The following is an 18,390-nucleotide window of genomic DNA, read 5'->3' on the forward strand; positions in this document are numbered from 1 at the left end:
ACAGAAAACCAAAAGCTGTGAGGAATCCCTATAAAATATAAAACAGCTGGAGATGGACTTAAAAGAAAAATGACATCCAGGACAGGGAAAAGAGCCTTCAATCAAGGGCACCAAGAGTATGAATAGCAACCCAAGCCCAGAGGCAGACAGCCAGAAAAGGGCCAGAGCCCAGGGGCAACAGGCCTGCCTAGGACATCCTGCCCAGTTACCCCTACCCTCACTCCCCTGGGCAACAACAAAGTACCATCTGCTGAGAACAGAGAGTGAAGGCAGCACCCGAGGCAGCTGCAGTATCAAGGAACACGCTCAGCCAAGCAGACAACTAGTCATGAGGTACTCTTGCCAGAAAGGTCTACCTGCTTCCCACCCTCACAGAAAGCAAAGCAGAAAACTGATGCCCAATGGCATCTCTTCTGCATCTGATTCATGCCAAGGATTCCAAACATATACACACACACAATCATCTGTACTCAATGTGTGTGGAACCTCCAAGATCCCTACTGATGAAAAGCAGAATAAACTGAAACTTCAAAAACCCACTAGCCAATCACCTCAACTCCTATTGTTCTTCACTCTCACTGTGCATCGGAAGACTTCTCTGGCTTTCAGCTCTTTTTCTCAATATATCAATAACTGAGCCTCTCTCCTAGGTTCACCAATGGCTTCCATGATTCTACTTTCAGATCTCTCCTATCCCAACCTCTGATTGGAATGCCTAGAACACTTGAGTTATTTTTTAAACTTAAGGATTTGTTGTTGTTGTTGTTTAGTTTCTAAGTCATGCCCAACTCTTTTGCGATCCCATTGACTATATGTAAACTGCCAGGCTCCCCTGTCCATGGGACTGCCCAGGCAAGAATACTAGAGTGGGTTGTCATTTACTTTTCCAGGGGCTCTTCCAGATCCAGGGCTCAAACCTGCATCTCCTGCAATGGCAGGCAGATTCTTTACCACTGAGCCACCAAGGAAGCCCAAACTTAAGGATAATATAACATATATTTATATTTACATTTATATTTATATAAGGGCTTCCCTGGTGGCTCAGCAATAAAGGATCCACCATCAATACAGGAGACACAGGTTCGACCCCTGCATTGGTAAGATCCCCTGGAGAAGGGCATGGCAACCCACTTGGGTATTCTTGCCTGGAGAATCCCACGGACAGAGGAGCCTGGTGGGCTACAATCCATGGGGTCGCAGAGTCAGACGTGACTGAAGCAACTGAGCGTGTATGCATATATATATATATATATGTATATATATATACACACACACACACATATATATATATACACATCCAGCAATTGTGTGGGTAACAGTGCTCCTTGAGAAACCTACACTAGACACAGGCGGTGCGCTGACGCCTTTAGTAGACCTCTGTTTAATGCAATGCAGTCAGTTCTGTGTTTAGTTGCTCAGTCGTGTCCGACTCTTTGTGACTCCATGGACTGTAGCCCACCAAGTTCCCGTGTCCATGGGGATTCTCCAGGCAAGAAGAGTGGAGTGGGTGGCCATGCCCTCCTCCAGGGGAATCTTCCCAACCCAGGTCTCCTGCATTGCAGGTGGGTTCTTTACCAGCTGAGCTACCAGGGACTCTAATGTAATCAGTAACTCAATCTTAACGTGTAAAACTGATGCCACTCTTGCTCAAAACCAGTCTCCTCTTCCCACTACTCTAGCCTGAAGTGCCCGTTAAACTACCTTTAAATGTCATTGTTCTGGAGTATATATGATGTATCTCCCAAGGTAGATTATTCCTGAGAAGCATGAATTAGGCTTTATATCTTGATATCCCTAGGTAACCTAAAGCACCTCCTAAAGAGACAGTACTCAAAAGAAAAAAAAAACTTCCTGAAATAGCCAAGGTCTCACAGCTAATAAATATATTAGAAGATCTTCAGTATAAATGAGGAATAAAATATGCTAATTAAAACAGCAAAGCATCATTTTTACCCTTTAGATTAGTAAAGGTTAAAAAACAAAGCCTTAACCGCAGTGTGAGAGTAGTAAGGAAACAGGCACCCCCACCATTAATGCGTTAAGTATTTGGCAACATGTCAAATTTTTAAGTATGCCAAAATTTTGGTTTTGGTAAATTCATACAAGTTGACAAGTTCTATACATCCAGAAGTTAATCATTTGGAATAGCAAGCTGTCAATAAAACCGGAATGACCATCATCTGGAGATTAATTACAATATGGAATAAGCACATATGGAATACAATGTAGCCACTGAAAAGAATGAGGTAGACCTTATGTGTTAATGTGTAAAGAGATCCCAAATATGGCAAATATCAGTAAAAGCAAACACAAAGACACAGAACAGCTCATATAGTAAAATCCCATTATTTTTAAAAAAACATGTAAATTCTTATACAGACTAGATAATTTCTGGAAGAAACATAAGCAATGGTCCAAGACAGGTTACCTCTGAAGAATGGGACTGGAAATTTGGAGGAAAGGGAGTTTTCACATTATGTCTTCCTATACTGCTTGACTCTTTTTAAAAACCAGAAACATGTAAAGTGAAAAAAAGGGATTGTTCTCCTTCTCTGCTGTCCTTCAGGAAGGATCTTTATGTGCTTCTGGTTTGTGCTTTAAACTCTATTGAGTGGCACCAGAACTAATATTTTATCTTGACTTCTCAGTCAAAACCCAAGCATAAATCTCTACTTATTGAACATTGCAATTTGATGTCTTGCTATCATCAAAAATCTTAAAGTAGAATTTAACATTTGTCCCCTAAAACAAGGAACCCCTTCACTATTCCTTGTCAAAGTTATCAGCATTCTCGGTTCAAGTTATCTCACTCACATACCCAAGCGTATATTCCACACACACTTATTACACACTTACTATAAATGTAGGTGGTATGATGGCTACTGAAAATGAAAAAAGAAGTAAAACCAGGTCCCTGCCATTAATGGACTCAAATCCTGGTGTGAGAGACAAATCTGTCAATAAATTATTATAACACATTTAATAAGTATTACAATGAGTTATTCCAAGAAGCCACATAATTGCATAGGAATCACACAAGCAGCGGCACAAGTAGCAGACTGACTCACACGATGTGCTTCACACTCGCCGATTCATCCAGTCCCCAGGAACAAATCTGAAAGGCAGGCACAGTTCTCTCATTTTACAGATGAGGAAACTAAGGCACAGACAAGTTAAGTAATTTACCAAACACGTGAGATCCCAGACATACTAAGTAGCAAAGGCAGGACTGGAACCTAGGCTAAGTCCAGGGTCCCTGGTCTTTACCACTTTACTAGGGTGACTCCCCAAAAACATCACCAAGTTCTGTGGGTTCTGCTACAATACCCACAATTCTCCATGTCATCTTTTAAACAAATCTCTTGATCTTCCTGCTGCCTCCATTCGGGACCAGGCTTCTTCAATCTCACAGGATTTAGCGCAAGAATATTGTGATTTCTTTGCTTCCCATCTCTCTATTTTGATTCACTCTACACACTTCACTACTACATAAATCCTTAAAACACAGGAAGTTCAGTCCAGCATTGAAATTAAGACCAGAGGTTCTAGTGTGTGATAGACCCTGCTAAGCCTGAATAATCAGTCTGAATCTCCATTTTACCATTTATCAAACCCCACTGCTTCACAAGAAAACAACAATACTTACAACCTCTAAGATTTTCTGAGGATGAAGCAATATGATGCATGCAAAGCACGCAGTAAAGGCCCTGGCTCAGGGTAGGGTCGGCCAAGGAAAAAGATTAAACCTATTTTTAATATTAGTGAAGTTACCACTTCCACCACTTCACTCACCAGCTCAAAAAATATTCAAAGATTCTTCATTACCTGAAAAACCCAGTACCGACATTCAAGACCTTCCATAGTTTGAAAGCTCACATTCTAACTTTATTTCCAACCATCCTCCAAACCAGTCCTTCTCAAACTTAAAGGTACGTAAAAAACACCGGTGGAGCATGAGGCTAAAAATGCAAATACTTATGCTTCAAAGATTCAGAATGTCAGGGTAGAGCCCAGGCATCTACATTTTCTAAAAAGCATCCACAGTGATTTTGATACAAGCAGTGCGTGAACCCCAATTTGCAAATAAGAACCAAAACAAAGGAAGGCAGGCCTGTTCTCAACACTGAGGGTGTTCATTCACTCCTCTGCTCCGGCCTTCCACACCCGCGTTCCCCCAGCACACCTGTCCCACAGCACCTGAAACCCTAGTCACTAAACATAGCAGGAGCACTCTCTTTTCTCTAGTCCAAGGGTGCACATTAGCTTCACCACTCATTTGGAATTTAACTGCCAAGTTAAACTACCTACCATAGTTAATTTGGGAGAAGGAAATAACAATCCACTCCAATATTCTTGCCTAGAGAATTCCATGAAAAGAAGAGCCTGGCCTGCTACAGTCCATGGTGTCACAAAGAGTTGGACATGACTGAGCAACTACCTTTTCCCTTTTCATAGTTAATTTAACTACACCGTGGTCTGCTGTCTCACTCTCATATAATACTGCCTTTCAGTATTTTCTGATCAGTTATTTCCTCTAGTCAGCTTTACTATCATGAGTGAAAACAATACTCTGAACAAGAAATGATATGCTCAATATTTTGCATTTAATTTGTGAAATATGTGATACATGTGCATGCATGCTAAGTTGCTTCAGTCGTGTCCAACTCTTTGCAACCCTATGGAGTGCAGCCCACCAGGCTCTTCTGCCCATGGGATTCTCCAGGCAAAGAATACTGGAGTGGGTTGCCACGCCCTCCTCCAGGGTATCTTCCAGACCCAGAGATCAAACTCACGTCTCTTACGTCTTCTGCACTGGCAGGCGAGTTCTTCACATAAAAAGTAAATCTCCTCTTCTATACAAACTGATTCACCAAGTTCTGTCCTAACACCCTCAAAACATGCAAATAACATGCTAGGTGCACTCTGTCCCAACTGAGGCTGAGACTCCATAAATCATAAACTATATTCCAGAATGTACATATGTGCATATACATACACACACACATTTGCACACAACAGACTTTAAGGCAAAACCTCATCCCTGAAACAAGAGTCCAGAGAAACAGTGGGCAGCAATCACTGGCCAAAGGACATGTGAAACACCACAAGTGCCATTAGTCCAAGTAATGGAACATTCTCTTCAAGGTTACTATGTTTCAAGTGCTATATTGAGTTAAGTACAGTTGGGTATTCCACTACCATGAAATGAGAGTAATGAAAATAAAAAGATTTAAGCCTACAAGTGTAAGATCAGAGGAAGTGTGAAAGACGAAAAGGTGACAGAGAGGCAGTGACTGAACTGGCAGAGCTGAGGATATCCCCAGCATACCTGCCTGCCAAAGGAGATGCTAACAAGAAGCAAGCCAATCACCCCACGGAACGCTGGGAAGGCAAAAGAACTGAGAAGGGCCCCATGAAAGACAGGGCAAGGCCGGGGCTCAAGTCTGCGAGTCTCCCCCCGCTCCCCCACCACCACCCACCCCAGTAGGCAATCATGTGTACGCGCTCTGCGGAAATCTGACTGGAGAGACTCTGGACTCTGAAGCCAAGGCTGGAGACAGTAACGAGGCAGAGGATGAAAACAGGGGAGTGACCTTCAGGTGGGCTTGCTGCAGAGCTACACCAGCAGGTTTCCCAGCCTCCCAGGCAGGAGACAGGAGGGTTCTTCCTAAAAGAAATGGAAGGTGGAACCAGGGGAAAAGAAAGAGACATATGGGATTTCCCCCATTTAAAAAGCTGGCTTGCCGCCTACCATCCACCAGTCACCACAATCTGCTCACACACACAGCTTCCAATCAATGCTGGGAGTCTTGATCTTAATTAAGAATGGGCCACCAAAAATGATTAAACTTGTGAGAGGAAAGCCTCCAATCTGAAAATAAATAAATAATAACAGTAACAAACCAAAGAAATTAATCAGAAAACAGGTGATTCTAAGGGAAAAATTTTAAAATAATATCTGCAAGGAGATAATAAAAATAATAACAAGTGCAAAGATTTACACAGCATTTACCATATCCCCAGGTCCTATTCAAAGTGCTAGACACACATTGAGCTGTTTAACCCACACCACAACCTTTGAGGTAAGTACTAATAGTACTTATCCTAGGTCATGGGTCAGCAAATTATGACCCAAGTGCTAAATCCAGCCTGCTGCATGAAGCATGATTTTTACATTTTTAAGCAGTCAAGAAAAAAACAGTATTTTGTGACATGTGGAAATCATATGAAATTAAAACTTCTGTGTCGACAAATAAAATTCGATGAGAACACAGCCACGGTCATTTGTTTACAATTGTCTAAATCTGCTTCGCGATATAACGACAGAGTTGAGTTGTGAGGAGGACGACTGCGTTTGGTACTTTATACCGCTACTCAGGGCACAACAAATCTCGATGACACGTGACAACGACAGCCTATCAGGCGTCAGGCATACTGTCATACTTCAACATTTTAAATTACCAGTGGGTAGCTCGCATATCACAACAAGAACAAAGCAGACTCTGAAGTCATGTTTTTTTCTTTTTTTGTAATTTCTGTTTTATCTTCTAGTGTTTGATATGCATTCATAGTTCCCCCTTTTTTTTTGGCACAGCATGTGGGGTTTTGGTTCCCTGCCCAGGGATCGAACCCATGCCCTCTGCAGTGAAAGCACAGATTCTTAACCACTGGACCACCAGGGTAGTCCCACGAAGTCACACTTTTAAGTCACAGAGGAGTGTAGATTTTTTTTTTTTAAATCTAATTAGATGCTGAAGGGTCTTCCCTGGTAGTCCAATGGCTAAGACTCCTTGCTCCCAATGCGGGGGGCCTGGGTTCAATCCCTAGGCAGAGAACTAGGATCCCACATGCTGCAACTAAAGATCCTGCATGTAGCAACTAAGACTCAGTGCAGCCAAACAGGTAGGTAAATAAAATGAATATTTAATTAGATGCTGAAGTACTACGTTTATCATGTAAAAGCATCATAGCTATGTCATAACACAAGATGGGAAGACATTACCAACATGACCTGCCCCACCACAGAGCACTCACTCCCAACTCATCAGAACAACAATCAGGAAAATTTGAAAATGTCAGATCATTTCACCACAAGCAAAATGCCTTCTCAAAAATAAAAAAAATGAAAATGAGGCTACAACTGAGTAAGATTCCAAATGGTTCATCTGTTAACCAAGCAAGGCAAGTCATTCACCAATCATGAGTTAACCCGTGTTTGATTACAGCAGACAAAGCAACGTGTCCAGAAAAAACAAAACATCCTTAAGACTTGTCTTTCAGTGAGAATAACTGCTCAAAGAACAGTCTGTACAGAACAACTACAGCCATGAATGGTTTCCAAAATAATTGAAAAGATAGTAATTCAGTACAACCTGAAGTGAAATTTGCTAAGATGAATAACAACAGATGGTGGCAAACGTGTGGAGCGGTAAAAAAACTCACCTGGACAAGTTTACAAACCTTGTGAAAATGCAAGGTGTTTACAAACTTTTGTTTTACTTTGGAAAATAAACACCTTTTTTCCAAAAACATGTTATTTATACTAACATGTAGATTTAGTATTTCTATTTTTAAGTAAATTAAATATTTTTTTAAATGCAAAGTGTTTAAAGCCTATTCATTATATGAGCAGAATACTCTATATAAAATATTTGAATCTATCTTGTTATTGAACCAGGAGTGACAATAGTTAACTTCATCCACTCTCATGAACTTAACTATCATCAATTCCATAAAGTTTTTCTAGAAATAAAAGTTGAATATCCTGATACGTTCTACCATGCAACAATGCAATGGCTTAGCAACGGTACAGTTTTACTTAAAATTTTTCAAGCTCAGGGTTGAGACTGAAATTGTTCTGAACAAGAAGAACCCCCTTCAACCACTGTTATTAAACACTGAATGGCTTTGGAAATTAGTTTTTGCTGCAGATTTAATAACATTTCTCAATGAATTCAATCTAAAATTAGAAGGCCAACAGCACTGATCTGTAAAATTAACTGACATTGTGTGAATCACAAGTAACAGCAAGCTGTTTTACACACTTCTGATGCTGTCAGAAATCTCCAATCCCACACAAGTCTGCAGTAGATAAATTTTTCAAAGTCAAACTACACTTCCAATAGCATTTCTCAGACCTCAGTGCAGGTACACAAGTCCTTTCCACATTTCAAAAGCCATCTTACTGCGCAACACAGAGTGCCCACCTGATCCCGGCCAGGACTGGTCAGGCCCCCGCAGAGTGCCTCACTGAAGGGCAAACGCCAGACACGAGCCTCATGTAACTCTACAGATGCCTTCTAAGCCATTCACTCACTGTGTCAAAACCACACAGGCAATTTCCTGGCAGCCCAGTGGTTAAGACTTGGACTTTCACTGCCAGGGACCCAGGTTCAATACCTGGCTGGGGAACTAAGATCCCACCAGCCATGCAGTGTGGCCAAAAAGTTATATATATGCTCATAAATTGATGTCAGTTTTTGGCAATATTTGTTGTTTAGTCTCTAAGTCATGTCTGACTCTTTGAGACCCCATGGACAACAGCCGGCCAGGCTCCTCTGTCCATGAGATTTCCCAAGCAAGAATACTGGAGTGGGTAGCCACTTTCTTTTCCAGGGGATCTTCCTGACCCAGGGATTGAACCCGTGGCTCCAGGTCTCCTGTATTGGCAGGTGGATTCTTTACCCCTGAGACAACAGGGAAGCCATTGGCAATACTTACCTGTTGCCTGGGAAATCCCATGGACAGAGGAGACTGGCAGGCTACAATCTATGGGGTCACAAATGAGTTGAACACAACTTAGTTACTAAACAACAATAACAAAAAGGTATATTCAAAGATGAAATACAGAAAATCTCATTACACATCAGCATTAGATATGAACATCTGTGATAAATTCTGATGATAGGAAACAGTAACTCAGAACTCCAACTAAGTAATATGGTATCCCTTCTTCCCCAAAAGAAATTTCATTCCTCTCATTAGCAAACCTCTCTTAGCAAAAACAGTTCTCAACCATTATTAGCACTGTATTTTTAACTTCATCAATAAACACTTGTAGAAATTTTTTCTTCCTTGTTATGTGAGTATCTACATAATGTTCTTCATTTTGCCTCTGGGTCCACAAAGCCTAATTTTTATGATCTGGCCCTTTAGACAAAATGTCTGCCAACTCTGAGCCTAGAAGAATAAACTGAGGCAAAGAAAAGTTAAGTGACATGCCCAAGACCAAGACGTCAGAGTTAGAAAGTGACAGATCAGGTTTCAGACCATGGCAGTCTAGGTGCAGAAACCATGCTCTTTACCACTGTGCCACACTATTCCCATAAACCAAGAACAAGATGTCAAGGAAATAAACAAGAAAAGAAACTTGACATTAAAAATTGATTTAAAAACTCAATAGACAGAATATAAGGTCAAGGAAACACCCATAATCAAGAATAAGAAGACAAGGGACTTTCCTGGTGGTCCGGTGGTTAAGAATCTGCCTTTCAACACAGGGGACACAGGTTCAATCCCTGGTCGGGAAACTAAGATCCCACAGACCACAAGGAAACTAAGCCCGCATGCTGTAACTGCTGAGCCCACGCACTGCAGCTGGAGAGAGGCCTGCACACCGCAACAGGGGGTTCCAACGAAGATCCCATCGCGCCACAACTAGGACTGGACACAGCCAAACCTAACACAAATAAATATTTTCTTAAAAAGGAACAAGAAGACAAATAGAAAACAGGACACAAAAAAATAATAAGAGCCATTTAGAAGGTCTTAATAGATTAGTAACAGGAGTTCCAAACCGAAAGTATGAACAAAAGAGAGGAGCCTTCGTTCAAGACACTGTCAAGTCGGGAACCACGAAGATCTGGAGTTGTACTTTACCTGTGCACCAACAAAGACAGTGAAGCCTCTGGGACAGGGATGAAAAACAACTCACTGCTCATGGCAACAGCAGTAGCCAGAGTAATGAGTAACGTCTTGCGTAAGTTTCCTGGATTCCAATCCCCACAGGTCCTTCCACATATTTGGTAAAAATCAGTAATGTGCTCATAGAAACATAAAGTAGAGTTGGGGGCGGGAAAACAAGGTAAACTCAGCTCAGCAGTGACATTTATGCAGTCATAATAGTGGAAACGCTAAGCACCAATTCTTAAGTTTCCACACCAAAAGGGCTGGAAGTGGGATAGGAGAAGGAAAGGACCTCTTCTACCATAACAGGAGTCAAGAGATATTACCTAAAATTGATAAATCACAATATAGTCATTTAGACATATTACTTCCAAACATAGTTAAAAGTAGTTGTCTCCAGGAACCACACTAAAAAGGATAGTAGGTAAGACATGGGACTGTTGATCTTTTACAATATTATAAATTATTATAAAATATTTTATATAAAATATAAATAATATTATATATTATTATAATTTACCTTTCCTAACAATCCGCAAGTGTTGCTTTAAGTATTAACTCTTAATTGGAGTCAATTAACTCTCCTAAATTGGACAGAATGTGCTTTACTATTTCACAATCACTGATTCATATTAACAACTCAAAATGCCAATATCAAAGAAGAGTTGCAGGGCTGAACAAACAAACTAGCAATACCTAAGATCCATCATACTGGTTATGGAAGCACGACTCTGTATTTTGTGAGTGCCCACCATGTGGCCAGTCTAATACTAAGAGCTAAGGCTAAAACTGGGAAAGATGGATTTTATTTACAGCTGAGTATGAGATACAGACAAACCAACAAAAAATTATAATATGGCAACTATCCAAGACTCAGTGAAAGCTTCCCAGAGGTCATGCCATAAAAAGCTAAGACCTGAAGGACTGGCCTGGTTGGGTGCAGGGGTTCAAAGTAAGGAGAAAAGCCTGGGAGTAGGCCTAGGATTAGGCAAAACAGACAGGGTCCATTCCAGGAACTGAAAGCTCAACATGGCTAGAATAGGGAGGGAAGCAAAAAAGGCCAGAAAGCAAGCTGATGCCCGAAGGGGAAACTTTACTAAAGGGCATTTCTTCTACTATGCCCACTGTAACCATAATATTGCACCTATCTCTCAGTCTTCTAAACTAGTGAACTCCTCCCCAGTATATTGATGATTTCAAAATATCTACATCTATGCAGGTCAGGAAGCAACAGTTAGAACTGGACATGGGACAACAGACTGGTTCCAAATAGGAAAAGGAGTATGTCAAGGCTGTATACTGTCACCCTGCTTATTCAATTTATATGCAGAGTACATCATGAGAAATGCCAGGCTGGAGGAAGCACAAGCTGGAATCAAGACTGGCGGGAGAAATATCAATAACCTCAGATATGCAGATGACACCACCCTTATGGCAGAAAGTGAAGAAGAACTAAAGAGCCTCTTGATGAAAGTGAAAGAGGAGAGTGAAAAAGTTGGCTTAAAGCTCATCATTCAGAAAACTAAGATCATGGCATCCGGTCCCAACACTTCATGGCAAATAGATGGGGAAACAGTGGAAACAGTGGCTGACTTTATTTTTCTTGGCTCCAAAATCACTGCAGATGGTGATTGTAGCCATGAAATTAAAAGACGCTTACTCCGTGGAAGGAAAGTTATGACCAATCTAGACAGCATATTGAAAAGCAGGGACATTACTTTTTCAACAAGGGTCCATCTAGTCAAGGCTATGGTTTTTCCAGTGGTCATGTATGGATGTGAGAGTTGGACTATAAAGAAAACTAAATGCCAAAGAATTGATGCTTTTGAACTGTGGTGTTGGAGAAGACTCTTGAGAGTCCCTTGGACTGCAAGGAGATCCAACCAGTCCATCCTAAAGGAGATCAGTCCTGGGTGTTCATTGGTGGAACTGATGCTGAAGCTGAAACTCCAATACTTTGGCCACCTGATGCGAAGAGCTGACTCATTTGAAAAGACCCTGATGCTGGGAAAGATTGAGAGCAGGAGGAGAAGGGGACGACAGAGAATGAGGTGGTTGGATGGCATCACTGACTCAATGGACATGGGTTTCGGTGGACTCCGGGAGCTGGCGATGGACAGGGAGGCCTGACGCGCTGCAGTTCATGGGGTCATGAAGAGTCGGACACGACTGAGCTACTGAACTGAACCTCTAGTCCATGACCATCTTGTGGGTGTCAGATCATTTATCTGACAAGCCATAAATTACCATCTGGACACAGAAATCAAGGGCTGTACCCTAGAGATGATAAGGTGAGAAGCTGGAAAAGAGGATAGGTCACTAATGACAGTGGGCTTCCCAGGCAGCTCAGTGGTAAACAATCTGCCTGTCAACAAAGGAGATATGGGTTCAATCCCTAGACTGGGAAGAGAAAATGGCAACCCATTCCAGTATTCTTGCTGGGAAAATCCCATGGACAGAGGAGCCTGGTGGGCTATAGTCTGTAGGGTCACAAAGTCAGACATGACTTAAGCACAGCACCCTAATGACAGTAGAGCCACCGTATCAGCCTTGAATTGTCTACCTCTGGACTTCTTTTACATAAGAAACAAAGTAATGATATGTTTAAGCTAGTATTTGCATGTATAGCCAAATCAAATCTTGACTGACACAGGAGGCTCTGAAAATATTCTAAGGTGGAGGGTTGCAAGAGATATTTTGAAGGAATAATTGTCAAGATTCAGTGACTGACTCAATCTAAAAAAGAAATTTATTATCAGTCATATTACATACCAAAAAATGTTTGGTTTTTTTTTTTCCCCAATGACCTTATCGGAGAGTTACAGTCACTTTGGGGGCCTGCATTTTTCAATTGAGATATAATTCACATATAACATTATATTAGTTTCAGGTGTACAACAACAAATACTGTATTGCAAAATCATCACCACAATCAGTCTAGTTAACATCTACCACCATAAACAGTTAATTTTTTTCTTGTAATGAGAAATTCAAGATCTACTCTTAGCAACTTTCAAACATATAATACAGTATTATTGACTACAGTCACCACACTGCACATTACATTCCTAGATGATTTATTTTATAACTGGATGTCTGCATCTTTTGACCACTTTAACCCATTTCACCCATCCCCACCCCTTGCCTGGTGTCTGAATTTTTAAAACAATGCTAAAAACTAGAGAAGACATCAAAAACTATTGACCAAACTTTCCTAAAAGAATGAAAACAAAAAGTCAGTAGCAAATAAGAGCTATGTAAACTTGTTCTCAGTCCTACTAAATTACTTCATCTAGGAACAGACCAACACGAGGATCACTTAAAACTGCAAGCAGCTTTTAAGAAGTTCAGAGCATTAAGCTCAACTAAGAATCTTACTAGGGAAAATAAGCTTAAAGATAGGCACAGATATTTAATGATTCCCATTATACTTATTAATAAGTAATTATTACCTATTAATATTATTATATTTTCATTATATTTAGCTTAGCGGTAAGCTAAAACACACCACCATCAGAGAGACAGGACCTTCAAACTCAGAGGCAGTTAAGACCCTGAGAGCTAAGCTGGAAAGTGGAACCCCCTCAAGAAACAGGACTTCCTGGAGAAGGAAATGGCAACCCACTCCAGTATTCTTGCCTGGAGAATCCTGTGGACAGAGGAGCCTGCTGGGCTGCTGTCCATGGGGTTCCACAGAGTCGGACATGGCTGAAGTGACTTAGCATGCATGCGTGCATTGGAGAAGGAAATGGCAACCCACTCCAGTACTCTTGCCTAGAGAATCCCAGGGATGGAGGAACCTGGTAGGAAAAAAGTAAAAAAAAAAAAAGAAAGAAAGAAACAGGACTTCCTGAAACCTCCACCGAGAAGTTTCAGCATCTTCTCCACAGCCTGGGAAAGGAAGAGCAGCAAAGGCCATCTTGCTCCTCTGCTTTTCAGGCCCACAACCATGCAGCTGAGTCACATTAAGGAAAATCCTGGAAGGGAATTCGAGCCCAACTCTCACAGTAGTTGGTTCCTCCTGAAAATTTTCTCTCCCTCTGTCTTCCTATTGAACTGGAGGTGCCTCCATCACCCACCAGGACAGACAGCACCTGGTCTCTCACTCCAGGCAGGGAACCATCACTGCCCCAGAGTGTCCTGTGACTTGAGCATTATATGTACACTCTGATTACAAGTATGCAATGCTCAAAAAACATGAATGTGAAAAAGACAGAAATGAAATACAGAAAGACTTTACACATTATTACACTTTTTTTTTTAAAGGTCTCGCTCTACAAATGTCACAGACACTTCCCACATTATCCGTTTACCATCACTAAAGGGAAAATGAAACAGTCCTCTCTAGCACTAAGCCCATTATCTTATGAAGTGAAAGATGACAAACTGCATTTGTAACAGCAAACAAAATCACTGAACAAAGTATCCCCGAACACACTGTGATAGGCAGAGTAACAATTCCCGAAGATGGCCACCTCCTAATCTATGGAACCTGTGATTCTGGTGTTTTACATAGCAAAAGGGACTTTGCAGGAATCATTAAATTAAGGACTTTGAGTTGGGGGAAATTATCCTGAATTATCCAGGTGTACCTGATCTAATCACATAGATCCTTAAAAATGGAGAATCTTTCCCAGTTGTGGTCAGATCAACTGCGTAACAGAAAGATGCAATGCGGCTGGTTTTGAAGATGAAGAGGGTCACAAACGAAGGAATGTGGTTGGGAGAGGCAAGGAAACAGATTCTCCCCTAGAAACTTCCCAAAAGGAAGACAGGTTTAACCAACTAACTTAAGACCCACTTTGGACTTCTAAAACACAGAACTTTAAAAGAATAAGTCTGGGGACTTCCCGGGCGGTCCAGTGGCTGGGACTCTTGTACTCCCAATGCAGGATGCCGGGGTCCCATCCCTGGAGAGGGAACTAGATCCCATGTGCCACAACTGAGAGTTCGCACACCACAACTAAAGATCACACATGGTGCAATGTAGACAGAAAGTCCTGCATGCCACAACTAAGACCCGGCACAGCCAAATAAATAATTTAAAAAAAGAATAAGTTTGTATTGTTTTAAGCCACTAAATTTGTGATTTGTTACAGTAATCATAGAAAACTAACATACACACATTAAACAACTTCTAACAATATGTGAAATCATCTAGAGGCGAGAAGCATAATCAAACTGGCCAAATACTTAAAGCATTACCAGAGATAACAGTTATTTGTGCATTTTGTGGTTTAGTTCACTTCTATTTTTCTCATGCTCTCACAAAACTCCACCCACTAAAAAGCCAGCCCAAGTGACAATTCTTAAAACTTTCTATAGAAGGATGAACCATATCAACCAAGAAAATAGAAGCATCAGGAGAGCAGGATTGACTGGAAAAATCTGGAAACAATACTGTATTTTTCAGAAAGTCAACATCAAAATGTTTGCACTGCTTATTCAGTATCAGATGGACGCCACATTTTAAAAAATAAGTCCTTCAAAATATAAAAGAGATTATTTGGGGTGTATGCTAATCATATTGTGGGTATATTAAAAAGAGTGACTCAATCTTCTAGAGATATATACTCAAATATTTACAAAATGGAGTGGGACTAAGAATTGACAGAGCCATAAATGAAATTAAATTAGCCTGAGTTACTGTTAGAGCTGGGTAATGGGTACATGGGGGTATATTATACTAGCCCAGGTTGAACTTTTCCAAATTAAAAAGTACAAAGTCCTTGACCTATTTATCATCATAATATGGACATTTAATAGTTGACTAGTTTAAACTCCTTCCTGTAACATTTGTTGTTTAGTCACTAAGTAGTGTCCAACTCATTTACGACTCCATGGGCTGTAGCCCACCAGACTCGTCAGTGGGATTCTCCAGCCAAGAGTGGTCACCATTTTCTTCTCCAGGGAATCAAACCCAAGTTTCACCTGCATTTCCTGCTTGGCAGGTGGATTCTTTACCAGAGCCATCTGGGAAGCCCTCCTATAACATCTACCCCACCTCAATTTCCTGCCACTTAATCCACGTGCATCAATTACTATTTTATTCCCACTCATTTTGCCTTATTTACTAATCTAATGAGTTTCAGGAAGTCACCTATCAGCTAAAAGACTGATTCTTCATTTGCAGAATGGGAAGAGTTATATTTGCTCATATCTGAGTTGCAGAGAGAATTATCTAAGACAAACAACACAAAGCAGGATAACCATTCAGACATCTACATTATTTGTAAATTTCAAGCTCAGCAGCAACCATTCACCGATTCCCATAGATCCTCTTCCCTCCCACCTCCAGTTCCTCTCTTCAGCCGTCAATTGATCCGCCCAAAGCCAGGTTCCCTCTGAAAGGGTGCTCTAAACACACACACACAGACACACAGTTATACACACACAAACTTTCTTCCGGGGTCCCTCTTCCACCGCCTACACACACGTTTTCATCTCTTTCAGCACACCTTCTCTCTACACGTCTCTCCCTCCAACCTTCCCTCTTCTAAGGATTCTACTCAATCCCCCCCTTAGCAAGTCTATCCTGCGCACTCCTCTGCTGGCCCTATTACAATCATCCCATTGCTTCTCTGTATTTCAGTACTTTCATCCTATCAACTCTGTTAATCCAGTACTGTTCACAAACACTCGACGAGCTAACTTCCCACCCTCTCACCTTTCAGTTAAAATACAATCGCTAGTTGACAGGGAGAGGGGGAGTGGAGAATAAGGAGTGACTTCTAATGGGTACAGGTTTCTTTTTTGGGTGACAAAAATGTTCTGAAATTAAGATAGCTGCACAACCCTGTGACTATGCTTTTAAAAATACACTGAGTTAAAAAAAAAAACAGAGTTATACTTCGATAGTACTTTTAAAGGGTGAATTGTATGGTATGTAAATTACATCAATAAAAATTTGTCCGCCCCCTTCAAATCAATATTGCTCGGCTGCCATCACACGCCCACCGGTCACCTCAATCCCACCTCCCTCATCACCGACTAGCTCTTCGGTGGCCCACACAGACTGAGGCCGGCCCCCACCCACTCGCTTGGTTAACACACCCCCTCACTTCTCGGCGCCGAGTGCCACTGAACCCTGGATGCGGGGGGCGGCTCTCCCGGCCCGGGCACAGCCCCTGCACGGCTGGGGAACTCTTCGGCCCAGCCCCGACCGGGGGAGGGGAGGCTGCTCCCAAAGCCGCTCTGACTAGGGGCTGGCGGCCCCGCCCGGCTTCCAGGGCCGCGCGGCCGGGGGGCGGCGCCACAGCCCACCTGCCTCAGCCGGCGGGGAGATCCGCTTTCAGCGCACGGACAGACGGTCGGGTAACAGCGGGGACACGACAAGCCTCTGTCACGCCGCAGCTGGGATGGCGCACGCCGCCTCAAGCCTCCATGTTTCCCACGTCTCCACGGCTCCGGCTCCGGCTCCTCCGCTCGGCTCCGGCCCGGGCAGCGTCAAGGCGGAGGCCCGGAGGCGGGGACTGAAGACAGAAGCAAGCGGAGAACGCCGCTGGGGGCCGAACGGCCCAGCGCGCGCCAGCCGGCGGTCACTTGGCGTGCGGCGCGCGGGCTTCTGGGAAGTGTAGTCCTGAGCGGGGGGCGTTAGACGTTTCTCCGCCCGCCTGCGCCTCCAGGGTAACGGCAAAGCCACGTGGCAAAACCGAGACGCCGCTCAGCTTTCTCACCCTCGTGGTGACGTCCCGGCTTACCCCGCAGCGCTTGTGCTGGGAACTTAAGTTTACTAAAGGCCCCTTTTCATTCCAACCCTATAGTCATCTGAGAATCAAGCAGTTCCTTGGAGGACTCTGAAGAATTTGGGAAATAGGAAAATAGTGTTCGATGGAGCTCGGGTAGCAGGGACAGCCTGCCATCCTGTCAGAAAGAACAGGTCCGACATAACAAAGTGTCGATATGGTACAGCGCCAAAAGCATGGAATTTGTAGTCAGATAAGATGAGGTTACCAGATTGATGTCACTAAGCCTTTAGTTCACCTCTCCAGCCAGTTTTCTCATATGAAATATGTATACAAGACTATGATTATACTTCCCATATAGAACGCTTGTCAATGTCATGATAGTAATTAACAACTCAGATTATGGATTGTTTTCTATGTGCTGTCAAATACTTAATCTCTTCAAATAACGCTGTGAGATAGGTAACAGTGTTATTTCCTTAATATAAATAGTATATGCCAATATACTGAAGTATTATAGAGGTCTTACATATAATTTTCCAGCTTTTATTGCCAGCAGGTTCTCCGAATTTGCAGAATTACTACAAGAAAATATACTAAAATACAAGATACCTGGGAGCCTAGCTGAAAAGAAGTGGACATCGCCATGCAGCCATTGTAAATAATGCCATGGCTACTGTGTTTATGATACATGGAGTAGAAACAGTATGTATAGTATTATTCCATTTATTTTTGAAAATTGGATAATAAATTATGTTTTTAATACTTATGTATATACTCCCAAGAGGGGAGAGGCAGA

General features: G+C 42.1%; 1 protein-coding gene across 2 annotated transcripts in view; it reads right to left on the reverse strand.

Annotated features, from left to right (window-relative positions):
* DYM (dymeclin) overlaps positions 1-17,421 on the reverse strand; it is a 372,695-nt gene extending 355,274 nt beyond the window's left edge. Inside the window, exon 1 of one of the 2 annotated variants that reach the window (XM_061130629.1) lies at positions 17,174-17,421. The gene's annotated coding sequence lies outside the window, so the exon portion shown is untranslated. Of the gene's footprint in view, positions 1-17,169 lie in introns of both variants that reach the window. The other variant, XM_061130628.1, reaches the window with a different exon arrangement.
* Between the last annotated feature and the right edge of the window lie 969 nt (positions 17,422-18,390).

Source organism: Dama dama, chromosome 27, assembly GCF_033118175.1.
Source record: "Dama dama isolate Ldn47 chromosome 27, ASM3311817v1, whole genome shotgun sequence".
NCBI lineage: Eukaryota > Metazoa > Chordata > Mammalia > Artiodactyla > Cervidae > Dama > Dama dama.